The sequence below is a fragment of the Macaca thibetana genome, chromosome 17, assembly GCF_024542745.1.
Source record: "Macaca thibetana thibetana isolate TM-01 chromosome 17, ASM2454274v1, whole genome shotgun sequence".
NCBI lineage: Eukaryota > Metazoa > Chordata > Mammalia > Primates > Cercopithecidae > Macaca > Macaca thibetana.
Genome location: NC_065594.1, coordinates 60,596,995 through 60,624,759, shown reverse-complemented (window position 1 = coordinate 60,624,759; position 27,765 = coordinate 60,596,995). Strand labels below are relative to the sequence as shown.

Below are 27,765 nucleotides of genomic sequence, written 5' to 3'. Positions count from 1 at the left end.
ACAAGATGTCCTCCAATGGATGAAGGAATAAACAAACTCTGGTACATCCATACAACAGAATATTATTCAGTGGTCAAAAGAAATGCACTATCAAGCCCCAAAGAGACATGGAGGAAACTTAAAGGCATATTACTAAGTGAACAAAGCCAATCTAAAAGGGTACATATGGTGTGACTTCAACGGACATCCTGGATAAAATAATATTAAAAAGTTTGTCCATCCATGGTTAACAGAGGTTCAGGTGGAGTGGGAAGAGGGATGAATACAAGGATGAAGCACAGGAGATTTTTAGAATGGGGAAACTATGCTGTATGATATTTTAATGCTGAATAAATGACATTATGCATTTGCAAAAAAACATAGAACTGTACAATATAGGGAAAGAAAACAATGTTAAACTATAGTTTTTCATTAATGATAATGTGTAATATTGGGTAATCAATTATAACAAATGAGCCACACTAGTGCAAGATGTTAAAAATAGGGGAAACAGTGTGCAAGAGGGAGGGATATATGAGAGGTCTCTGTACTAGCTGCTCAATTTTTCTGTACACTTAAAACTGTTCAAAAAAACAAAATCTGTTCATTAAATAGTACAAGTTAAAAAAGGAAATAAATACATGTATAGAAAGTCATGCCAATAAAATACGATGCAAGAAATAAATATCTGAGAAACAAAGTGTTATTTATAAAAGGAATCATGATGATTGTTTGGGTCAAGAGTAAACTATGCATTCATTATTTATGGAACATGTATTCTGTTCTAAGTACTCTTCAACTGCTTAAGATACATTAGGAAACAAAACAATAAAACACTTTATTCTCAAGGGGCTTATGGTATAGTGATATTGCATAATCATATTTTTTAAAAAAATAAAAATTTAAAGACTGATTATTGTTTTAGCCCCTATGTATCATACAGTTATACTGATGAATAAATATATTAGAAGTAGAGATGGGAAGAAGGAATTAAGTCCTTATCTTTCACAGCAAGAAATCAACTGAAAATGTATATAATCAATAAATATCAGTATAGATTTACAATGTAGAAATATGTAGGTAAATACCAGGGAAACATGTAGAAGAGTGAAATGTAGTTGATTCTGTAGAGAAAGAGAGGCACATGGGTGGGTTGTGAGAGAGGAGGAAAATGACTGCTATTTCTCTTTATGAGACTATTAATAATTTGATTTTTAAAATCTATACATGTATAAATCATATAAATTTCAATGAATTAGAAAATAAATCTAACAATTAAAGACAAAATTCAAGATCTATGGCATGAGATGTGGAGTTTAACACTGAAAAACCATAACTCTCTCTAATACTATATTCAAAAGGTATCAATATGCTATGTCACTGTATGCCCTAGAGATTATTGGTATTGCAAAAGAATAAATAAATAAGGTTTGTGTTTACAAGATTGCAGAGATATCACTTTTATATAAAATACAATGTTATTCCACATTTTCTTCTTTCATTTTGTCATCAGTTTTATTTAATCATGATGTAGCATATAGAAAAATTACTATCTAAATGTTAGCACTTCAGAGCTAATAGTAAAGTGGTACCTCTGTGTATAGATATTACAATATCAAAGCTTCTACCAAATCTACAGTTTCTTTAAACCATGACTTACACTGTGTTTATATTAACCTCCATAAGATTAGAAAACTTATGATATACATATTTTATTTCCAAAGAAGATGGTATTAATATGAGATTATAACTGTTATGCTTTATAAGGGGAAGAAATGTCAATAATAAATCACTGCCTGCTATGGAGACATCATGATAATTATTTTTTCTTCTGTTGAAGCAAAAAGGACTGAGCATTAGAAACATCACTGAAATCCAATTCTCCTTTCTCAAGAAAGTGTTATTGTAAAATTTCAAATAATGAAATTTTAAAGAATGCTTTTATTTTGCCTTTCAGTAGAAAAATATGTCTCATCAGAAAAACAAAGGGTTCCATAATATTGTGATATAATCAGAAATATATATTTTGTCTCCATCCCTGGCTTTTGGCATGGAGCTTGTAAAACCTTTGGAATTTTCTGGAAGATAGGGTAAGGGTGCCTTTCATATAAAATAAACCTCTTTCAATCATAGTTTATGCTAATAAAGCAACTCTTGAAGGATGACTGCTGGTTCCCAGAGGAACCAACCATGAGATAAGAAAGTTGGCTCTTTCAGCTCCATGCCCCAAACTCTGGGTAGAGGAAAAGGGCTGAGAATTGAGTCAATCACCAATGGCCAATGATTTCATCAACCATGCCTCTATAATGAAACTTCAAAAAAGCCTAAATGACAGGGCTGGGAGAGCTTCTGGGTTGGTAAGAACACTTATGTGCTGAGAAGTGACAAACTCTGACTCCATGGGAACAGAGGCACCTGTGCTAGGAACCCTTCTGGACCTTGTCCTATGTACATCTTCAACTAATCTGTTAATTTGTATTCTTTGTAATTTTTTTAAATAATAAACTGGCAATTGTAAGTAAAGTATTTCCCTGAGTTCTGTGACACATTATAGCAAATTACCAAATGTGAAGAGGGGGTTGTGAGAAGCCCAACTTGTAGTCAAATCAGACACAGGTGTGGGAAACCTTGGGCCCTGCTAATCAAAATTGGCATCTGACATGAGGGAGCAGTCTTACAGGACTAAACCCTTAAACTTTGATGTCTGTGCTAACTCCAGGTAATTAGTGTTAGCATTAAATTAAATTGTAGGACATCCAGTTGGCATTTAAAGGAATTTAGAGAAATGTTTGATGTGGAAAATTCACATATTTGATGTCAGAAGTCTTATGAGTATAGAAAAACAAGTATTTTCTATTTAAGATTCAATATCAAGAAAGATATCAAGTAGATATCTAATAACTGTGTACAAATAGAACATAAACAGAAGGGTAGCTCTATCCCAGAAAAGGGAAATATACACAGATATTTTTACAGCATTTTGCAAGATGTTTTATATAGAAAATTAGACAGAGAGGATTATTGATAGATGTTACATAGTGTATACATGCACATATACATTCACATAAGGTTAAGGTTAAATATGTTTGAGAGACACTGCAATGAGCATTTGAGAATCTTCAAAATAAGATTTTAGTGTTTTGTCCTCAAGCTGATAAGCAACTTCAGCAAAGTCTCATGATACAAAATCAATGTGCAAAAATCACAAGCATTCTTATACACCAACAATAAGCAAGAAGAGAGCTAAATCATGAGTGAATTCCCATTCACAATTTCTACAAAGAGAATAAAATACCTAAGAATACAACTTACAAGGGACATGAAGAACCTCTTCAAGGAGAACTACAAACCAATCCTCAAGGAAATAAGACAGGACATAAACAAATGGGAAAAAAAATTACATGCTCATGGATAGGAAGAATCAATATTGTGAAAATGGCCATATCACCCCCAAAAATTCGTGGATTCAAGGCTATTCTCATCAAGCTATCATTGACTTTCTTGGCAGAATTAGAAAAAAACTACTTTAAGTTTCATATGGAACCAAAAAAGAGAGCCCACATTGCCAAGACAATCCTAAGCAAAAAGAGCAAAGCTGGAGGCATCATGCTACCTGACTTCAAACTATACTACAAGGCTACAGTAACCAAAACAGCATGGTACTGGTACCAAAACAGATATATAGACCAATGGAACAGAACAGAGGCCTCAGAAATAATGCCACACATCTACAACCATCTGATATTTGACAAACCCGACAAAAACAAGAAATAGGGAAATGATTACCTATTTAATAAATGGTGCTGGGAAAACTGGCTAGCCATATGTAGAAAACAGAACATTGATCCCTTCCTTACACCTTATACAAAAATTAACTCAAGATAGATTAACGACTTAAATGTAAAACCTAAAACCATAAAAACCCTAGAAGAAAACCTAGGCAATACCATTCAGGACATAGGTATGAGCAAAGACTTCATGACTAAAATACCAAAAGCAATTGCAATAAAAGCTAAAATTGACAAATGGAACCTATTCAAACTAAAGAGCTTCTGAACAGCAAAGGAAATTAGCATTAGAGTGAACAGACAACCTACAGAATGGGTGAAAATTTTTTTAAGCTACACATCTGACAAAGGTCTAATACCCAGAATCTACAAGGAACTTAAACAAATTTACAAGAAAAAAACAACCCCATCAAAAACTGGGTGAAGGATATGAACAGACACTTCTCAAAAGAAGACATGTATGCAGCCAACAAACACATGAAAAAATGCTCATCATCACTGGTCATTAGAGGAATGCAAATCAAAACCACAATGAGATACCATCTCATGCCAGTCAGAATGATGATTATTAAAAAGTCAGGAAACAACAGAAGCTGGTGAGGATGTAGAGAAATAGGAACGCTTTTACACTGTTGGGAGTGTAAATTAGTTCAACCATTGTGGAAGACAGTGTGGTGATTCCTCAAGGATCTAGAACCAGAAATACCATTTGACCCAGCAATCCCATTACTGGGCATATACCCAAAGGATTATAAATCATTCTACTATAAAGACACATGCACGCATATATTTATTTTGCTATTTACAATAGCAAAGACTTGGAACCAACCCAAATGCCTGTCAATGATAGACTGGATAAAGAAAATGTGGCACATATACACTATGGAATACTATGCAGCCATAAAAAAGAATGAGTTTGTGTCTTTGGCCCAGACACGGATGAAGCTGGAAGCCATCATTCTCAGCAAACTAACACAGGAACAGAAAACCAAACACCATGTGTTCTCACTCATAGGTGGGAGTTAAACAATGAGAACACATGGACACAGGGAGGGGAACATCACACACCAGGGCCTGTCAGGGTTTGGGGAGCAAGGGAAGGGAGAGCATTAGGACAAATACCTAATGCACGTGGAGCTTAAAACCTAGATAATGGATTGATAGGTACAGCAAACCACCATGGCACACGTATACCTAAGTAACAAACCTGCACGTTCTGCACATGTATCCCAGAACTTAAAGTAAAATTTTTTTAAAAAATTGTGTTTCGCATTTCCTAACTTCATTTGATCATCCAAATCCTCCCACGTGTGTGTGTGTGTGTGTGTGTACACACATTTTTTTTGCTTGTTTGTTTTAGTCAGAGTCTTACTTTGTCACCCAAGCTGGACAGCAGTGTTTCAATCATGGCTTGCTGCAGCCTACAATTTCTAGGCTCAAGTGATCCTCCCTCCTCAGCCTCCTGTGTATCTAGAGCTACAGGCACACACCACCATGCCCATCTATTTTTTTATTTTTTGTAGAAACAGAGCATCACTGTCTTTGCCCAGGCTGGTCTCAAACTCCTGGCCTCAAGCAATTCCCCTGCCTCGGCCTCCCAAAATGTTGCAATTACAAGTGTGAGCCACCATGCTTGGCCTAAAACTGGAATATTTTAAAGATTTTATTTGGCTACCAATTTATTTATTTTCCATTTAAACAGTAAACTAGTAGAAAGATGGTAGAATAGAAAGCTCCATTGATTGCCTGTCCCCCAATGAGGACACCAAGTTAACAACTATCTACACAGTAATAACACCTTCATAAGAACCAAAAATCAGATAAACACACATAGTACCTGGTTCCAAGTTCATATTACTGAAAGAGGCACTGAAGAGATAGGAAAAGCAGTCCTGAATTGTCCATGCCACTCCTCCCTCACCCCGGCAACAGTGGTGGGGTGGTGCAGAGAGCGTCTCTGGGCACCAGGAGAGGGAGAATACAGCAATTATGAGGCATTGAACACACTTCTGTCCTGTTAGAGCAGAAAAAGAAACTGGACCAAATTCAGCTGATGCCTGCCCACAAGGGAAGCATTTAAACCAGCTCTAGCCAGAGGGGAATCACTGATCCCAGGAGACTGAACTTGTGTGCCTGCAAACTTTGCACAGAGGGCTACAGCACTCTGAGTCTCCAAGTAAACTTGAAAGGCAGTCTGGGCTGTAAGAACTGCAACTCTTAGGTGAGTCCTATCGCTGAATTAGGCCCAGAGACAGTGGACTGGGGGTACACATGATATACTGAGAAACCAGGTGGGGCACAGAAGGGAGTTCTGGCATCACCCTTTCCCTAACACCAGGCTACACAGCTCAGCTCCAAAAGAGACCCTTTCCTTCCTCCTCAGGAGAAGAGAGGGAAGAGTTGGGAGGACTATGCCTTACATCTAGAATAACAGCAGAGCCACAGCAGGATAGGGCATCAGTTGGAGTCTTGAAGCTCCTGTTTCAGGCCCTAGCTCCCTGAGACAGAAGGGAATCAGCTGCCTTGAAGGAAAGGACCAAGTCCTGGCAGCATTCATCACCTGCTAACTGAAGAGCGTTGGACCCTGAGTAGCCAGAAGCAATACCCAGGGACTACATCAAGGGCCTTGGATGAGCCTCTGAGACTTGATGGCCTCAGGTGAGAATCAACACATAACCAGCTGTGGTAGCTATGGGGAAAACTTCCTTCCACTTGAGAAAAGCAGAGGGAAAAGGGGACTTTGTCATTCACCTTAGGTACCAGCATGGCCAGAGGAGGGTTGTGATGGTTAGTATTGAGTGTGTCAACTCGACTGGATTGAAGGATGTAAAGCATTGTTCCTGGGTGTGTCTGTGAGGGTGTTGCCAAAGGAGATTAACATTCGAGTCAGTACACTGAGAGAGGCAGACACACCCTCAATCTGGGTTGGCACCATCTAATCAGTTGCCAGCGTGGCCAGCATAAAAGTAGGCAGAGGAATGTGAAAGGACTAGACTGGCTGAGTCTTCTAGCCTACATCTTTCTCCTGTGCTGAATGATTCCTGCCCTCAAACATTAGACTTAAGTTCTTCAGCTTTTGGACTCTTGGACCTTCGACCACAGACTGAAGGCTGTACTGTCAGCTTCCCTACTTTTGAAGTTTTGTGACTTGGACTGGCTTCCTTGCTCCTCAACTTGCAGATGACCTACTGTGGGACTTCACCTTATGATCGTGTGAGTAAATACTCCTTAATAAACTCCCCTTTATATATACATCTATCCTATTAGTTCTGCCCTCTAGAGAACCCTGAATAATACAACGGTAGGGCACCAAGTGGGTTCTTGGAGTCCCCAACTCCATGACTCTTAGACTGCATTTCTGGACCTGCCCTGGGCCAGAGGAAAACTCACTGCCCTGATGGGTGAGTCCAAGGCCCAGCAGCATTCATGACAAGCTGACTTAAAAGACCTTGGGCCTTAAGGGAATATCAGCAGTAGTCTGGCAGTACTCCTCCTGACGTGTTAGTGGCTACAACGTGAGGCTCCTCTGCCTTTAGAAAGGGGAGGGAAGAGTGGGAAGGACCGTATCATATGGTTTGTCAGCTCACCTGCAATACAACAGGACACCAGATAGAATTATAAGGTTTTTGACTTTAGTCCCTGACTCCTAGATGACACCTCTGGACCTACCCGGGGCTGAAGGGACCTCAACGCCCTGAAGGGAAGGACACAGGCCTGGTTGGATTTGCCACCTTCTGATTATAGACCCCAGGGCCTTGAGTGAATATAGGTAGTAGCCAGGGAGTGGTTACAGCAGGCCTTAGGTAAAACCCAGTGCTGTGCTGGCTTCAGTTCTGACCCAGTATAGTCACAGTGGTGGTGGCCACAGAGTGCTTGTGTCACTCTACTTCCAGCTTTAGGCAACTCAGAACAAGGAGAGAGACTGTACATTTGAGAGAAAGAAATGGAAGGAAACAAGAGTCTCTGTCTGGTAATCCAGAGAATTCTTCTGGATCTTGTCCAAGACCATTAAGGCAGTACCTCTATGAGTCTGTTAGAACCACAGTGTTACTGGGCTTCCAGTGTCCCCTAAAGGAGATACATCTTCAATCACAACACCCAAGTTTTTAAAATATCTGAAAAGCCTTCCCAAGAAGGATGGCTATAAATAAGCACAGAGAGTGAAAACTAAAATAAATACCTAACCCTTCAATGCCCAGACACCAAGAACATCTTCTAGCATCAACACCATCCAGGAAAAAATAACCTCACCAAATGAACTAAATAAGGCACCAAGGACCAATCCAGAAGAAACAGAGATATGTGGCCTTTCAGACAAAGAATTCAAAAGAGCTCTGTTGTAGAAACTCAAAGAAATTCAGGATAACACAGAGAAGAAATTCAGAATTCTATCAGATAAATTTAACAGAGACTGAGATAATTTTAAAAGAATCAAGCAAAAATTCTGCAGCTGAAAAAAATGCAGCTGGTATACTGAAGAATGTATCAGTCCTTCTATAGCAGAATGGGTCAAACAGAAGCAAGAATTAGTGTTATTTGAAAATACACAGAGGAGCCAGCTGAGGTGGCTCATGCCTGTAATCCTAACACTTTGGGAGACCAAGGTAGGCTGATCACTTGAAGCCAGCAGTTCAAGACCAGCATGGCTAACATGGTGAAAACTCATCTCTACTAAACATACAAAAATTAGCCAGGTGTGGTGGTGCATGCCTGTAATCCTAGTTACCTGGGAGGCTAAGGCACAAGAATCACTTGAACGTGGGAAGTGGAGGTTGCAGTCAGCTGAGGTCGTGTCTCTGCACTCCAGTCTGGGTGACAGTGCAAGGCCCTGTCTCAAAAATTAAATAAATAAATAAAATAAAGTAAAGAAAGAAAAATAAAATATACAGAGGAGACAAAAAATAAAATAAAATAAAAAACAATGAAGCCAGCCTACAAGATCTAGAAAATAACCTCAAAAGGGCAAGTCTAGGAGTTACTGGCCTTAAAGAGGAAGTAGAGAAAGAGATAGGGGTAGAAAGAAGAGACAATAATAGAGAACTTCCCAAACCTGGAGAAATATATCAATATCCAAGTACAAGAAAGTTATAGACTATCAAGCAGATCTAACCCAAAGAAGACTGTTTTAAGGCATTTAATAATCAAACTCCCAAGGGTAAAGGATAAAGAAAGAATTGACTATAAAAGCAGCAAGAGAAAAGAAACAACTAATACAAAATGACTCCAATATGTCTGCTGGCAGACTTTTCACTGGAAAACTTACAGGCCAGGAGAGTGGCATAACATATTTAAAGTACTGCAGGAAGAAAACTTTTACTGTGGAATGGTATAGCCAGTGAAAGTATCTTTCAAACATGAAGGACAAATAAAGACTTTCCCAGACAAACAAAAGCTGAGGGATTTCACCAATATCAGACCTGTCCTATAACACATGCTAAAAAGAGTACTTCAATCAGAAAGAAAAAGGCATTAATGAGCAATAAGTAATCACTTGAAGGTACAAAACTTCCTGGTAATAGTAAGTACACAGAATTTTGTATTTTACAAACACAGAATATTATAACGCTATAACTGTGGTATATAAACTACTCTTAAGTAAAAAGACTAAATGATGAACCAATCAAAAATAATAACTACAATAACTTTTCCAGACACAGTCAATACAATAAGATATAAATAGAAACAACAAAAAGCTAAAAAGCAAGGGGATAAAATTAAGTCACGGGGTCAGGCATGGGGGCTCATGCCTGTAGTCCCAACACTTTGGGAGGCTGAGGTGGGCAGATCATGAGGTCAGGAGTTTGAGATCAGCCTGACCAGCATGGTGAAACCAGTCTCTACTAAAAATACAAAAATTAGCCAGGCGTGGTGACTAATGCCTATAATCCCAGCTACTCAGAAGGCTGAGGCAGGAGAATCACTTGAACCCAGGAGGCGAAGGTTGCAGTGAGCTGAGATCACGCCACTGTGTTCCAGCCTGTGCGACAGAGCAAGACTTTGTCTCAAATAAATAAATAAATAAATAAATAAATAAATAAATAAATAAAACTAAGGCATGGAGTTTTTATTAGTGTTCTTTTTCCTTGTTTGTTTTTGCAAATAGTGTCAAGTTGTTATCAGGTTAAAATACTGGGTTATAAGAGCATTTGCAAGCCTCATGGCAACCTCAAACCAAAAAAGAAACAAAATGGATACACACAAATTTTCAAAGCAAGAAATTAAATCATATCACTAGAGAAAATCACCTTCACCACAGGAAGACAAGAAGGAAAGAAACAAGGAAGAGAAGACCACAAAACAACCAGAAAACAATAAAATGGCAAAAGTAAGTCCTTATCAGTATCATTGAATGTAAATAGACTAAACTCTCTAATCAAAATACATATACTGACTGAATAAAAAAAACAAGACCCATTGATCTGCTATCTATGAGAAATACATTTCACCTATATAGACACACAGAAACTGAAAATAAAGGGATACAAACAGATATTCCATGCCAATGGAATCCAAAAATAAGAGTAGGAGTAGCCATACTTACATCAGACAAAATAGACTTCAAGACAAAAATTACAAGAAGAGACAAAGAAGATCACCATATAATGGTAAAAATGTCACTACAGCAAGAGGATATAACAATTCTAAATATATATGTACCCAAAACTAGAGCACCCAGATGTATAAAAGAAATATTATTAGAGGTAAAGAGAGAGATAGTCCCCAATACAATAATAGCTACAGAATTCAACCCCCAAGTTTCAGCATTGGACAGATCTTTCAAACAGAAAATCAACAAAGAAACATCAGACATAATCTGCACTATAAACCGAATGGATCTAATAGATATTTACAGAACATTTCATCCAAGGACTGCAGAATAAACATTCTTTTCCTCAACACGTGGATCATTCTGCAGGATAGACCATATATTAGGTCATAAAACAAGTCTTAAAACATTAAAAATATATGTATCAAGCCTATTGTCTGACCACAATGAAATAAAACTAGAAATTAATAACAGGAAATTTGGAAAATATATAAACACATGGAAATTATACAATATTCTCCTGAATGACCTGTGGATCAATGAAAAAATTAAGAAGAAAATTGAAAAATGTCTAAAAATAAATGATAAAGAAAACACAATATACCAAAACCGATGGAATACAGCAATAGCAGTACTCAGAGGGAAGTTTATAGCTACAAGTGCCTACAACAAAAAAATAAGAAAAACTTCAAAAAATCAATCTAATGATGTATCTTAAAGAACTACAAAAGTGAGAACAAACCAAACCCAAAACTAGTAGGAGAAAAAAAATAATAATAAAGATCAGAGCAGAAATAAATGAAATTGAAAAAAAATACAAAACAAAAGATAAAATTGTTACAAAGTTTTACTTTTGAAAAGTTAAACTAAATTGACAAACCTTTAACTAGACTAAGTAAAAAAGAGAGAAGGCCCAAATAAATAAAATCAGAAATGAAAAAGGAGACATTACAACTGATACTGCAGAAATTCAAAGTATTATTATTGGCTACTATGAGCAACTATATGCCAATAAATTGGAAAATCTAGAAGAAATGAACAAATTCCTATATACATACAACTTACCAAGATTGAATCAAGAAGAAATACAAAACCTGAACAGACCAATAACAAATAATGAGATTGAAGCCATAATAAAATGTTTCCCAGTAAAGAAAAGCCCAAGACCTAATGGTTTCACTGCTGAATTCTACCAAACATCTAAAGAAGAACCAATATCAATCCTACTCAAACTATTCTGAAAAATTGAAAAAGAGGGAATACATCCAAATTCATTCTATGAATTTGGTATCTACCCTGATACCAAAACCAGACAAAGACATATCAAAAAGAAAAAAAAAGAAAGAAACTTCAGGCCAATATATCTGATGAATACTAATGCAAAAACCCTCAACAAAATGCTAGCAAACCAAATTCAACAACATATTAGAAAGATCATTCATCACAACCAAGAGGGATTTATCCCTAGGATGCAAGGATGGTTCAACACACACAAATCAATCATGTGTATGATACATTGCATCAACAGTACTAAGGACCAAAACCCATATGAGCATTTAAATTGATGATGAAAAAGCACTTGATAAAATTCAACATCCCTTCAGATAAAAACCCTCAAAACACTGGGGTTAGAAGTAACATACTTTAACATAATAAAAGCTACATATAACAGACTCACAGCTAGTATCCCACTGAATGGAGAAAAACTAAAAGCCTTTCCTCTAAGATCTGAAACACAAGGATACCACTGTCATCGTTGTTATTCAACATAGTACTGGAAATCCTAGCCAAAGCAATCAGACAAGAGAAAGATAGAAAGAGCATTCAAAGTAGAAAGGAGGAAGTTGATTATCCTTGTTGGCAGGTGATATGATCTTATATTTAGAAAACTCAAAAGACTCCACAAGAAACTTACTAGAACTGATAAAGTTGCAGGACACAAAATCAGCATACAAAAATAAATAACATTTCTATATGCCAACAGTGAACAATGTGAAAAAGAATTTTTTTTTAAATACCATTTACAATAGCCACACATAAATTAAATACCTAGGAATTAACCAAAGAAGTGAAAAATGTCTAAGATTTCACACCACCAAGAATATTTCCTCTGAGGTTCTACTAGTCAAGTTAAGGCCATAACTTGTGTCCTTTCTCTTTATTTTTTTCTCCTTTTTCCTTCCAAGCTGTGTTTGTGATTCTCCCTTGCACAATTATTCACTTGGTAATGGGCTATGGCAACAAATAGATTCTCAAGCCTAATGGCATTACCCATTCAGGGCTCAACATCATTTCAGTCTAAGAAAGTATTTCATTAGGGGTTTAGGATTCCCCAGTTAGGAATCCCCCGAGGCTATCAGAACGATTAAAACAAGATCTGTGGTTTAGACTTTCTTGTAAGGGAATCAGTTGGGCTCATTCTCATCAATCCAAAACAGCTTCTTTACCCAGACCTACTCAGCTATTGCGTAGCCTCTTCTCTTAGTGCTAATAGATTTTCATTTTTCCTGGTTCCTTTCATTTTGTGTTTAGAATGAGAGATAAATGTACACTAAGGTGGTGTGGGGTTTGGAGGCTCACTTACTGGAATTCTTGAAGTCAGGCTCTGCGTGTACTTCATCCCTATATGTCTTGTAGAAATAGTACACTGTCTTAGACAGTATATGCGCTCAATGAATATTAATTTAAACTGTGAGTTAAGGCCAAGTGGATTAGGCAAAGTGAAAATATACATAATGTGGAAAATTTTAAAAAGGATAGTATTACATTTTTGGATACTAACTTAAGCAAACAGTATCTTACACAAGTGGATGTGTTCCGGGGGCAGATGCCTATAACAGATTAGGACCAGAGACTTTGTTAAGTGTCTCATTGTATTTACCATTTATACAAACCTCAGCTATTCCATTTAATTGTGCAAATTTTCTCGACATAAAAAATAAAATTAGTGTTACTGGTCCAGTATGAGTAGATTTAGATTTTCCTGTTATTCAAGTATATTTTCTCATCTGGTGTTCACAAGCTGCATTTTCTAAGGGATGATGTCAGATAAGGGTATATTCAATAACTGTGGAACACAGTAGCAGATTAAGGTGCACCAACAGATAGAATCTCGGTCCATGAACCTGGGATTTGCAACTACTGAATTAAACAATGCAAATGCTTAGTTTAACATGGCAGGACATATTTCTTGGAAATATTTTTTTGGATGATTGGTTTCTTCACACACAAAAAGACAATTATTTCCTAGAATATTTGGTTATTTTTTAACTTTCTCATAATTGATTATATATAATAAACAAGAACACATCACATGCATAGCTTCAAAGTTTACAACAAATTACAGGTTTTTTAAATGTTGGAATTTATCTATATTTTCATGAAAATAATTACAATTTGGCTATATTTTATCACATGGTGCAGTTAAAAATTAAGCAAAATTAGTCTTGTTATATTACACTCGTATTACTTACTACACAAAGTATATCACACAGATCATACTTTGTTATGACTATAGAGAAATTATGCCTACTGTGTTTACTGCTGTAACACAGTAATTCCATAAGCGTTTCAGAGTCCCTTTGGGAATTCCTCATAGTGACATGACATCCCAAACTGCCAGAACCCACATTTGGATATGTATGATTTTGCTTAAAAATATGTTAAATTTTATGTAGTCAAGCAGTTCTCCCTTTGGCTACTCATCTGAGGAGTCCCAGGAAATTATGCACTTCTATTCTAGGGCTGGAACTATTTACCCTTTGAAAGAAATATAAGGAAATAAAATAAACTCAAGTTCCCTTTAAAATTATTACTTTAAAGGCAATGTTACCCACACAGAAGATCTTTAGTAAAGCAACTAAATGCCTATTTAACACTTATAACATGTTAAGAGATTTATTATTACCTATATCAATAAAGGATTGAAAAATATCTTAAAAGTCTTCTTCAAGTTACAACTTGATTTGGATTATTTAAGCAGAATCCAATGAAAACCTGTTCTATTTGTAGAAATTGCTGACAAAGACTATTTAACAAATTCCTCTTAAAGAAACTGGTCAGATAATTGTTACTGTGATTTAATATACAGCTTTCAGTCTGTTTCTTGATAATTCTGAGTGAAAATGAAGATGACTGATTACCAATCTCTGCACAGAGTTTCAATTGACGTTCAGACTAAGTAACTTTTCAGCCTTCTGCTTTTCCATTAATAAACTCAAATTCTTTTCTCAAAATCTATTTGCCCAATTCTGTCATGTGAGAAAATGGAGTAGGCAAACATTTCCCTATTCTTCCACAATGTACAACTAAAAACCCTGGCATTGTTACACAAAAGCAAACAGAGCAAACCTGATAAATAGGAAAAAAAAAAAAGTCAGAACAGCTAGCAGCTAGGAACATAAGGACGCAAAGAACACCATGATGGTGAGTTCCTCACATGTATCCCAGACTTGGAGCTGAAGAAGCTGGCAATCCAACAGACATGGGAAAAGTGAAATAAAATGAAAGCCACAGAAAAATCTTACTCTTCCTAAACAAACAAAACAACACCAATAACAACAAAAAAAAAAAGAAAAAAAAAACAGAATGGGCAGCTTAGCAAGAAACCTTCAGCAATAACTGCTTGACTCAAGCCAAACGTCGAAAGAAAAATGGTAGTCTTATCCCCTTCCTCATCAACAAAGTCAGAGAGAAAATCTGGCTATTTACTCCCATCTATTAATAGTAATAATAAGGTGTCCCCTCCTCTATCTGCTGAGGGTGGTGCCTGAAGGAGTTAGTGGAGAGTCAGTATTCTCACCACCTCCTTGACAAATGAGGTCACTCTCTCCACGGTGTCAGTAGAGGAATGTGGGAGCAGTAAAGAGGCACTCCTAGCCATCTTAGCCAGAAAAGTATGAGTGGATTTCACCTGGGGAGCCATAATTCCCATCTCTGCCCAGCAGTAATGAGAAACTTTCCCCAGATGTTATTAGGCTGAGTAGGGAGCCTAGATTTCCTCTCTCACCTAACAGCACTTACAAAGCAACAGCACTGATTCCCCCTCTCCAACTGTCCCCTGAAAGAGTGGTGTCAAAGAAGTCAGCTAAAACAAAGATTTAAATAAGATCCAGAGTCTCACACATAATAATAGAAGCTTCCAAGTTTCAAACAAAAGTCACTGATTACTTTAAGAATTAGAAAATTCTCAAAGTGAATGAAGAAAATATTAATAGAAGTCAACGCTGATGAGAGAGATATTAGGATTAACTGACAAAGACTTTACAGCAACCATTATAAAATTGCTTCAATATGCAATTATGAACATGCTTCGACCAATTAAAACACATAAAGACTCAGCAGAAAAAAAAAAAAGGACATCTCAGCAAAGAGAGAGAAGATATAAAGAATACTAGATAGAAATTTAAGAAATGAAAAATATGATTGTTTTTAAAAATATAAATGGATGTGTTCAAAAACAAAATGGAGAGGGAAGACAAAACAACTAATGGACTTGAAAATAGAAAATATAAATTGTCAAATGTGAGCAACAGAAAGAAAATATACTAAAAATATAAAATAAACACAGTCAGAGGGACTTGTGGGACAAAAAGAAAAGAGCTAACATTTGTGTCATCAGAGTTCTAGGGGAAGAGAATAAGGAATGTGGGGCTAAAAACTTAAAGAAATATGTGAAAAATATTTCCAAATTTGGCAAAAGAAATAAATCTACATAATCAAGAAGCTGGATGAATGACAACAGTATAACTCAGAGAAATCACAGCAAAACACATAATGCTCAAACTTTGGAAAATAAAGACAAAGAAAAATCTTGAAAGCAGTGAGACAGAAACTACACTTTATCTCTAGGGAAAAATAATTTGAATTACAATGGATTTTTTTTATCAGAAACCACAGAGGTTAGAAGGAAGTGACACATTTTCTAAGAACTGAAAAAAAAAATAAACTACTAACCCAGAACTCTATAGTCAGCAAAATATTTTTCAGGACTGGAAGAAAAATCAAGGTATTCTCAGATGAAAAAAAAAAAGAGAGAAATTGTACAATCAAACCTACCCTGCATATCAGATCCTAATAATCTTAACTCAGGTACTGTCTTTAGCATCCCACTGTCCTCCCTACTCCAAGCCAGAGCCTATGTAAACAGAGAAAATAGTTTTTCACCCTTCTTACTGAGAATACACATAGAAGTATTTTATGTGTCACTATCGAATTGATTATATTTATATGTGTTTAAATAAACAATAGTGTATTTATTTATTTATTTATTTTTGAGATGGAGTCTTACAGTGTCAGGATCTCGGCTCACTGCAACCTCCGCCTCCTGGGTTCAAGCAATTCTCCTGCCTCAGCCTCCCAAGTAGCTGGGACTACAGGCATGTGCCACCACATCCAGCTAATTTTTGTATTTTTAGTAGAGACCAGGTTTCACCATGAGGCCAGGATGGTCTCGATCTCTTGACCTTGTGATCCAAACCACCCACCTGGCCTCCCAAAGTGCTGGGATTACAGGAGTGAGCCACTGTATCCGTATTTTAAATGTTGGTTTTGTCACTCTCAGTTAATCCTTTAGCATATTTGTGAAGCTTAGTGCATCCATTGCTGGTGAGTTAGTGTGATCTTCAGGGGATGTTACAGAACCCTGTTTTTCACATTACCAGAATTATCTTTCTGGACTCTCCAGCAGTGGATCCAAATAAAGATGAAATATTTAAAATACCAGATAAAGAATTCAAAAGGTTATTAAGTTACTTACGGAGATACAGAGAAAGGTGAAAGTCAACATTAAAAATATTTAAAACAATTCAGGATATGAATGAAAAACTTCTTAAAGAAATAGATATTTCAGAGAAAAAGAAATAGAACTTCTGGAAATGAAAGACACATTTAGGAAACTATGAAATGATGTGGAAAGTTTTAAAAACAAACTAAACCAAGTAGAAGAAAGTATTTCAGAGCTCAAAGATGAGGCTTTTGAATGAACTCAACCAGACAAAAACTTTTTTTAAAAATATTGAAAATAAGTGAACGAAGTCTCCAAGAAATATGGAATTATGTAAACTGGCCAGACCTAAGAATTATACATGTTCCTGAGGGAGAAGAAAACGCAAAAAGTTTGAAAAACCTATTTGAAATAATAATCAAGTATAATTTACTGGGTCTTGCTAGAGATTTAGACATTCAAATATAAGGAGCTCAAATGACTTCTAGGAGATTCGTTGCAAAAACAAAAAAAAAAGAGAGAAATCACCAAGGCATATAATCATCAGACTATCTGGAGTCGACGTAAAGAAAATAATTTTAAGAGCAGTGAGACAAAAACATCAGATAATCTCTAAAAGAAAATCTATCGAACTACTAACAGATTTCTCAGCAGAAATCTTACAAGCCTAGGAAGGATTTGGGGTCCTATCTTTAGTCTCCATAAACAAAATAATTGTCAGCCAAGAATTCTGTATCCAACAAAATTAAGTGTCATAAATGATGAAGAAATAGCCTTTCTCAAACAAACAAAGGCTGAGGGAATTTGTCAATGCCCAACTAGCCCTACAATAAACATTAAAAGGAGTTATGTATCTTGAAACAAAAGGTTGGAACACAACAGAATGGAACCACTGGAAGCATAAAATGCAAATGGCTTGCAAAACAATAACACAATGAAGGAAACAAAGTCACTAGGTAACAACATGATCACTGGAACATTACCTCACATCTTAATATTAACATTGAATGTAAATGGCCTAAATGTTCAATTTAAAAGATACAAATTAGCAGAATGGATTTTTAAGAATCACAAACCAAATATCTGCTATCTTCAGGAGACAAATCTAAAATGTAAAGGATCCTTACAGACTCAAGATAAAGGGGTGGAAAAAGATATTTCATGTAAATATAAACCAAAGTGACAGAAATTGCTATTCCTAGATAAAACAGACTTTAAAGCAACAATAATTATTTAAGCAAAAAAAAAAGACAAAGTCATATAATAATAAAAGGATCAATTCAACACAAATATATTAATAATCTTAACTATATACGCACCTAACTGTAGAGCTCCCAGATTCATAAAGCTATTACTACTAAGCCTAAGAAAAGAGATAGACAGTAACACAGTAATAGTGGAGCACTTTGACACTCCACTGACAGCACTAGACAAATCATCAAGGCAGAAAGTCAACAAAGATATACTGAACTTAAACTGCACTCTAGAACAAATGGAATCTAACAGATACTTACAGAACACTTTACCCAAGAACTGTGAACTATACATTCTTCTTACCAGCACATGGAACATTCTCCAAGATAGATCATATGATGGGTTGCAAAACAAGTTTTAATAAATTTTTAAAAATTGAAATAATAGCCAATATCTTTTCAGAGCAGAGCAGAATAAAATTAGAAATCAATTCCAAAAGAAACCCTCCAAAACTATACATGTACATGGAAATTAAACAATCTGCTCCTAAATTATTTCTGGATTAAAAATAAAATCAAAATAGAAATTTTAAAAATTATCAAAATGAATGACACTAGTGACAAAAGTTATCAAGCCTGTGGGATACAATAAAAACAGTGGTAAGAGGAAAGTTTACAGCACGGAATGCCTACATCAAAAAGTCTGGAAGATCACAAACTGACAAACTGACAAGCAAATGTCACACCTCAAGGAACCAGAGAAAAAAGAACAAACCAAACTCAAAGCTAGCAGAAGAAAATAAATATCAAAGATAACAGCAGAACTAAATGAAATTGAAACAAAAAAATACAAAAGATCAATGAAACAAAAAGCTGGTTCTCTGAAAGGATAAACAAAATTGATAGACTACTAGCTAGGTTAACCAAGAATAGAAGAGATATTCAAATAAGCTCAATGAGAAATAGATATCGGGGAAACTCCACCCCTGATATTCAATGTGGGTTCTTTTCTATTTTCCTAAGCATTAGGTGGTCTGAGAAATAAAGGGAAAGAGTACAAAAGACAGAAATTTTAAAGCTGGGTGTCCAGGGGAGACATCACATGTCGGCAGGTTCCGTGATGTTCCCTGAGCCGTAAAACCAGCAAGTTTTATTAATGATTTTCAAAAGGAGAGGGAGTGTACGAATAGGGTGTGGGTCACAGAGATCACATGCTTCAAAAGGTAATAAAATATCACAAAGCAAATGGAGGCAGAGCAAGATTACAGGACCACAGGATAGGGCGACGTTAAAATTGCTAATGAACTTTCAGGCATGCATTGTCATCAATAACATCTTATCAGGAGACAGGGTTTGAGAACAGACAACCAGTCTAACCAAAATGTATTAGGCAGGAATTTCCTCATCCTAATAAGCCTGGGAGTGCTACGGGAGACGGGGGCTTATTTCATCCCTTTGTTTACGACTGTAAAAGGCAGCTGCCCCCAAAGTGGCCATTTTAGAGGCCTCCCCTCAGGGACGCATTCTCTTTCTCAGGAATGTTCCTTGCTGAGAAAAAGAATTCAGCAATAGTTCTCCAATTTGCTTTTGAAAGAAGAGAAATATGGCTCTGTTCCACCCGGCTCACTGGCAGTCAGAGTTTGAGGTTATCTCCCTTGTTCCCTGAACATTGCTGTTATCCTGTTCTTTTTTCAAGGTGCACAGATTTCATATTGTTCAAACACACATGCTCTACAAACAATTTGCACAGTTAATGCAATTATCACAGAGTCCCGGGGCGACATACATACTCCTCAGCTTATGAAGATGATGGGATTATGACATTAAAGATAGGCACAGGAAATCACAAGGGTATTGACTGGGGAAGTGATACGTGTCCATGAAATCTTCACAATTTATGTTCAGAGACTGCAGTAAAGGCAGGCGTAAGAAATTATAAAAGCATTAATTTGATGAACTAATAAATGTCCATGAAATCTTCACAATTTATGTTCTTCTGCCATGGCTTCAGCCAGTCCCTCCCATCGGAGTCCCTGACTTCCTGCAACAAATAAAAATGGACACATTACAACTGACACCACAGAAATACAAAAGGTCATTCAAGTATACATAAACACCTCTATGCAAAACTAGAAAATCTAGCAGGAATGGATAAATTTAGAACCTCTTTAGCTGGAATCAGAAAGAAATAGAAATCCTGAAGAGACAAATAACAAGCAGTGAGAGCAAATCAGTAATTGAAAAAACAAACTGCCAACACACACACAAAAAGCCCAGGGCCAGATGGGTTCATAGCCAAATTCTACCAGACATTCAAAGAAGAACTGGTACCAATTCTACTGAAACTATTCCAAAAGATTGAAAAGGATGGAATCCTCCCTAACTCATTCTATGAAGCCAGTATCACCTTGATACTAAGCCAGGAAAGGAGATAACAAAAAATGGAAACTACAAACCAATATCCCTGATAAATATAGATGCAAAAATCCTCAACAAAATACTAGTTAACTAAATCCAGCAGCACATCAAAAAAGTAATTCTTCATAATCAAGTAGGTTTCATTCCAGGGATGCATGGATGATTCAATATACACAAGATAATAAATTAAGTACATTATACAAACAGAATTAAAACCAAAAACCGTATGTTCACTTCAGTAGATGCAGAAAAAGCATTCAATAAAATCCTGCATTGTTTTGTGATAAAAATCCTCAACAAACTAGGCACAGAAAGAACACACCTGAAGATAATAAAATCCATATATAAAAAACTCACAGCCTACATCATACTGAACATAGAAAAGTTGAAAGAATTCCCCCTAAGAACCAGAACAAGACAAGGATGCCCACTTTCACCACTTCTATTCAACATAGCACTGGAAGCCCTAGCCAGAGCTATCAGGAAAAAGAAATAAATAAAGGACTTCAGAATTGGGAAAGAGAAAGTCAAACTCTGTTTGCTGATGATATGATCTTGTAACTAGAAACCCTAAAGACTTCTCCAAAAGACTCCTAGATCTGATCAATGATTTCACGAAAATCTCTGGTTACAAAATCAATGTACAAATTAGTAGCACTGCTATACACCAACCATGACATAGCTGAGATTCAAATCAAGTACTCAATCCCTTTTACAATATTTAGAAAAAAATAAAATACCTAGGAATATGCTTAACTAAGGAGATGAACAATCTCTATAAGGAGAACTTCAAAACACTGCTGAGAGAAATCATAGATGACACAAACATATGGAAATACATCCCATGGTCATAAATTGGGGGAATCCATATTGTGAAAATGACCATAATTCCCAAAGCAATCTACAGATTCATGCAATTCTAATAAAAATGTTAAATAACAATAGTATTTTTCACAGATTTAGAAAAAAATCCCAAAATTCATCTGGAGCCAAAAATGAGCCTAAATAGCCAAAGAAATCCTAAGCAAAAAGAAGAAATCTAGAGGCATAACATGACCCAACTTCAAATTATACTACAAGGCTACAGTAACCAAGACAGCATGGTACTGGTATAAAAGTAGTTACATAGACCTATGGAACATAATAGAGTACCAATAAATAAAGCCAAATACCTACAACTGGCTGATCTTTGGCAAAGCATACAATAATATAACCTGGGAAAAGGATACTATATTCAATAAACAGTGCTGGGAAAATTGGATAGCCACATATTGAAGAATGAAACTGGATCTTTATCTCTCACCACATAAAAAATTAACTAAAGATGGATTAAAGATCTAAATTTAGGATCTAAAACCATAAAAATTCTAGATGAAAACCTAGGAAAAACTCTTCTGGACATTGGCCTAGGCAAAGAATTAATGAGTAAGACCCCAAAAACAAAGGCAACAAAAATAAAAATAAGTAAATGGGGCCTATTAAACAAAAGCTTTTGTATAGCAAAAAAAAATAGAAAAAGAAAAAAAAATCATCAGAGTAAACAGAAAACCCACAGAATGGGAGAAAATGTTTGTAAACAATGTATCCGACAAAGGACAAATATCCAGAACTTATAAGGATCTCAAACAAATCAGTAAGAGAAAAACAAAATAATCCCATTTAAAAGTAGGCAAGGAACATGACTAGAGATTCCTCAAAAGAAGATATACAAATTGCCAACAAACATGAAAAAACTCCTCAACATCAATAATCATCAGGGAAATGCAAATTAAAGCGTTAAAATACCACCTTACCCCAACTAGAATGGCCATTACTAAAAAGTTAAAAAACAATAGATGTTAGTGTTGATGTGAGGAAAAAGGAATGCTTCCACGCAGTTTGTGGGAATGTAAATTAGCACAACCTCTATGGAAAACCGTATTGAAATTTCTCAAAGAACTAAAAGTAGACCTACCATTTGATCCAGCAATCCCACTATTATCTACCCAAAGGAAAAGAAGCCACTGTATCAAAAAGACACCACCAGCACATGTTTGTTTATCACAGCGTGATTCATAATTGCAAAGATACAGAACCAACCTAAGTGCCCATCAACCGATGACTGGATAAATAATATGTGATGTGTGTATATATATACATACACACACACACACACACACCATGAAATACTGTTCAGCTATAAAAAAGAATGAAATAATGTCTTTGCACAACTTGGATGGAACTTGAGGACATTATTATAAATGAAGTAATTCATGAATCAAAAACCAGATTCAGCATGTTCTCACTCATAAGTGGGAGTTAAGTTATGCGTACGCAAGGACATATAGACTGGTATAATGGATACTGGAGACTCAGAAGGGGGTAAGGTGGTAGGGAATGAGAACTGAAAAACTGCATGTTGGGTTTGATGTTGGGAAAAAGCTGAGTGTTGGGAAGAAAGTTAAGGCAGGGCTTGCATAATGTCCTCTGGAATGTGTCTAGACTTGCTGGCTCCTTGCTTCTAGCCCTCCTAGGCTCTTGGATCAATTGTATTCCCATTATCTCAAGTAGCAGAACATGTTCCATATAAATGCTAAACCATCACAGCTGTAGATCGTGCACCTGCCCTTTTGACCACCACATTCTCACCACCTGTTTCTTTGTTGGATTACCAATAAATAGCATGAACTCCCAGAGCTTGGGGCCTTCGCAGCCTCCACAATTGTGATGGCCCCCTGGTCCCACTTTACTTCTCAAACTTTTTTCTCAATTCCTTGACTCTGCCTAACTTTGTTGCCCCCATGACCTGGTGTTGGGTCTGATCACCCCAACAGTTTGATGTACACTAATCAGGTGACAAGCACAATAAAATGCTAGACTTCACCACTACACAGTTCATCCATGGAACCAAAAACCAATTGTACCCCTCAAGCTACTGAAATAAAAATACATTAAAAATAAGTAGTCGTTAAATATCCACACTATTCCTGCACCTCACCAGCCCTTACAGCAATCCCCAATATGCAGCCTGTGTCCATGTTCCATAGTCACAGGCTATACTTTACATAGACACACACACATACACATGGTATTAGGTACAAATAACAATTAACAGTCCTCACGAAAATTCAATTTCAATTTGAGGCTATGGTTTCTATGCCTTGGAATGGTTTTAGACTTCAAAACTGAAAAATATTCCTAAAATCTCACTTCCTTAAGACCAAATTTTGATTACATGTTCAGTTTAAGCTTCTGAGTCTAAAAATGGCTATAAGGTAAGTATTTTTTAAAATAGCCAATTCAGTGCAATCTCTCTCCAATTTGGCCAAGTTATGTAGTAGAAATTATTCCTAAACAGACTGAAAATCTATGACGACTTCCAATGGTCTTGCCTACCTTACTGTGTTTATGTTTCAAACAGTCAACAGAGCCTTTACTTCAGAGGTCAGTTGCTTGGCAGTTTTAGCTGCCTCTGTAATAGCCTTGCAATACAGGCCCCTTCTCTTCTTATTCAAGTGTGTCTGGAAGTTTTCTAAAAAGTGAGAAAGGTACAGAAGAGAGAAAAAAAATGCTGGAGAATTGAACCATAAAATACAGTCCTCCTATAGGACTAAAAGGCCGTTATCTTTAGTAAGAACAGGGGCTGGCACCAAGGGAAGTCATGTATCTTGGCCCAAACAATGTCCCCAACACATATGGTCCTGCCATGTGGTATGATGCATTTAGAGACAATTTTGGAAGATTCATTTTCAAGGAATTACTGAAATTTTCCTCTTCCTTTGACGAGAAGGAAGTGAAGGATTTGGAAGGTGCATGCATACTGCCTGGAGGAAAATGAAAGCTTTCCGAGGAGCTACATTCAGAGTTGGATGATTTCAAATCATCTATGCTATCAATGCTACACACTGACGCATGGGAAGTGTCAGATATCTTTTGGTTTAAGTCCAGAGATAATGCTTTTGCTGCCCTTTTTGTCCAATGTCTATGGTTCATCCAGTTCACCAGGAGCATGCATTTCAGTTGGGTCCTGAACCTCTCACTGCTGGCCTCTTCCCGGCCTTTTCAGGGACTCTGATTTTCAGAAGGCCTTTACCTGGTGAGCGCATAGAGGTGCAGCAAGACTGGAGTTGGGGACCATCTCTGCACTCCACACTTCCTCGAGTCCTGTCTTCAGAGAAGAGTCATTTTCTTCATTCCTGTACCTCTGTGTTTTTAAATGAAACCTGGGCAGAAGGGCACCTGACTAGGATTCTGATATTCACCCATGAAATGGACTTTCGAATGTGCATTTTTGGAGTACAGGCTTCAGTTTGCTTCTCTTATGCCTTTTCCTTGGCAATTTTTGACAATTCCCTGAGCTTTTGCATGATCCATGTTCTTACTCTAGGAGCTGATTTTTAGTACTTAACTGAGCTTTTGACCTATCTACCTGAGCAGAAACATTTACTACTCTGCCTCTTCTGTGAGCAGTATTTGAAACCATAACCACAGAATTTCTTCTCTGGCTTTCATTTTGGGTTTTTCCATCCACTTTATGGCCAGTTTTTACTTTTTTGTTCACAGTAGGTACATTTTCATATCTCCGTTTTTTACTGTCATATTTAGCAGTCACTTGCATTACTACCTTTTCTAATTTTATTTTCAACAACAGCATTTTTTTTTAAACATTTATCACATACGACTTGCCTAGGTCACAGTTTAATGGGATTATTGAAGTGGGTTCTTCCCCAAATATCTTCGTTTGGGTAGCTTAATTTTCTGAGGAGGGGGCTGAGGTACTGATTGGTTAGATGGATTCTGATAGAGCAGGGAGGATAAGGTGGTCCTTCATGGGAAAGAGGTGATGTTTTGGAAGTCCACAGGCTTTCAGGCAAGCTTAGCACACGAGGTAGGGCAGGAAAAAGGTCACTGGGAACAGTACCATTCACTTCACACTTGACTTCCGTCCCTTCTTGGAATGTATGAGGTTGAAGCTACATGGCTGCGGGTTATCTTTATAGTCCCTTTTGGGAAATACTGTCACAGGGATGCGAGCCCAAACAGCATCACCAGAAGAGCTGTATATGTTTCCCACCAAAAGTTGGGCTATGGCACCAAATGTTTCATGGTCTCTTTTGAACAGATCCACGAGGACCCCGGAGAAGAGCGTCTACCCGAGGAAGGACGACAAGATGAGCACGTCCTCAATGCAGCGTGACCTGCACCTCCGAGCCCGGGGTCAGCTGCGACACCAAGAAGTCCCCCCTCGCCGCCCCTGCCCGACGGCGGCACGAGTCCCCAGGTGCTGCGGCAGGAGGCATACCGAGTCTCCTCGCACTCCTCAGGAGCTGGGATGCTTCGGAGGCGAGGCAGGCAAAGGCGGGTAAGGTCAGACTCTTGAGAGGCGTGGCTGCCTCAGATCCGTCACCCTCTCAAGCAGCTTCCCCTCAGCCTCCAGCTCCGGCCCCTCTGCCTTCAGGCTGCGGGCAAGCTCCCCGCAGCGACAGCAGCGGCATTGCCTTAGGAGCGGGCTCCTGGGCGGCGGCCTCACGGTTGGGCACAGACACTTCAGGGGCCGTGACTGGGAGGGGATCAGTGCGAGCCTCGCTGCTGGGGACAGATTCTATTCCCAGCCCGGCCTGGCCGGGGCCCCACTCCCTGCGTACGCGCTGTCTCCGCCGGTGCAGCCTTGGCCGCCATTTTCCTCCCGTTTTTTCCTCCTTCACCTCGGGCAGACCGGGCTCTAACAAGTGGCAAATTCTAAAACCTGGAGTGGACCACACTTGTGAAGCCGCCCACCTCAGAGAGCGCTGCCCCAACAAGTTGGCATGAAACACCTGTTGTATAGATTTAAAAATTAGAATGAAAATGTTTTTAAAACCCAACTGTTAGTATACTTAATGTTGGGTTCTGGCAATGGATTGTGGTTCTTGTTTTTCTATATTTTTCCTTTTCTTTAAAACAGGCATTTGATTCTGTAAGGGAAAAAGTAAACATTATAATATTTGGTAAATATATGCCAACTGTCCGCAGGCCCAGATTCTAGTATAGGTAGTGTGTGATGGGTAAGTATTTGGCAATGCACAATATGAGTTTGGGAAATCTGCCTACAATGTGATAATCGGCTTAGGATGAACCCTTCATCACACAGAATGAACTCATTATTTTTTAACTTGTTGCAAATTATCTTCCATCTGTTCTTTGTCTGCCCTTCTGATATCATCTTCCTTGATATTCTGTGAGTTTTGTCTGTGTTTTCTACAGCATGATCCTAATATTTTACCTATTGTCTTTCTCACATATGTGTGTGGATGTCTGTGTGTTTGTGTACGTGTGCATGTACTTGTATGTGCAAATGTGTACTTCTGTGGGTATGTCTGTGTATATTCCTGTCTATATGTGTGGTTAAGTGTGTGCATTTGTTTTTGTGTTCATGTGTATATATTAATTTTTATTCATCTAATGACTGTTAAATTATTGTCTTCTTATCTATCTTAGTTACCTATATCTTATCTACCTGTTGTACAAAGCACGAATCACTTCATCACTTTCAGAATATTATTTCAGTTAACAAATTCAAATGAACATCTAATCAGGAATATATGCCCAATGCCTAAAACATGCTAGGAACTATGGAAGTTACTCTACTTACCAAGGCTAAAACTTACAGTTTCTGATCTTAAAAAAGTTTATTTTGCCTTTAAACAATGTTTTCTTTCTTTAAATTGGGAAGATATATGACTAAAATGTAATTTATTTTAGCCACTTAACCAAAATTATACAATCCCCCCAAATTTCTCAACATTAAATAAAAACTTTAAATTCCTTAAGTTTTCTAATAATCTGACTCAGGTGTTCAAGGTCTCACTGCCACCCCACACTCCCACTTCCTGACTAACACAGGTTCTAGTGGTCCTGAGTAATTCACTGTTTCATAAATATTTATTCCTCCTGAGTTGCCTCAAAACATTGAACATGCTATTCTTTTTTTGCCTATCCACTCTCTCTTTTCCAATTTCAAGTCATTTAAATCTGAACCAACTTTTCCAAATGAACACAGAATCCACACAGTAATGTATACCTCCCTAATACTCTTTCTTTAGATTGTACCTCTTGTAACAATTCGCACAGTCTGCATGAGTCAGTAATTAATTCTAT

General features: G+C 37.2%; 1 pseudogene; it reads right to left on the bottom strand.

Annotated features, from left to right (window-relative positions):
* LOC126940620 (PWWP domain-containing protein 2A-like) overlaps positions 1-25,607 on the bottom strand; it is a 94,293-nt pseudogene extending 68,686 nt beyond the window's left edge.
* Between the last annotated feature and the right edge of the window lie 2,158 nt (positions 25,608-27,765).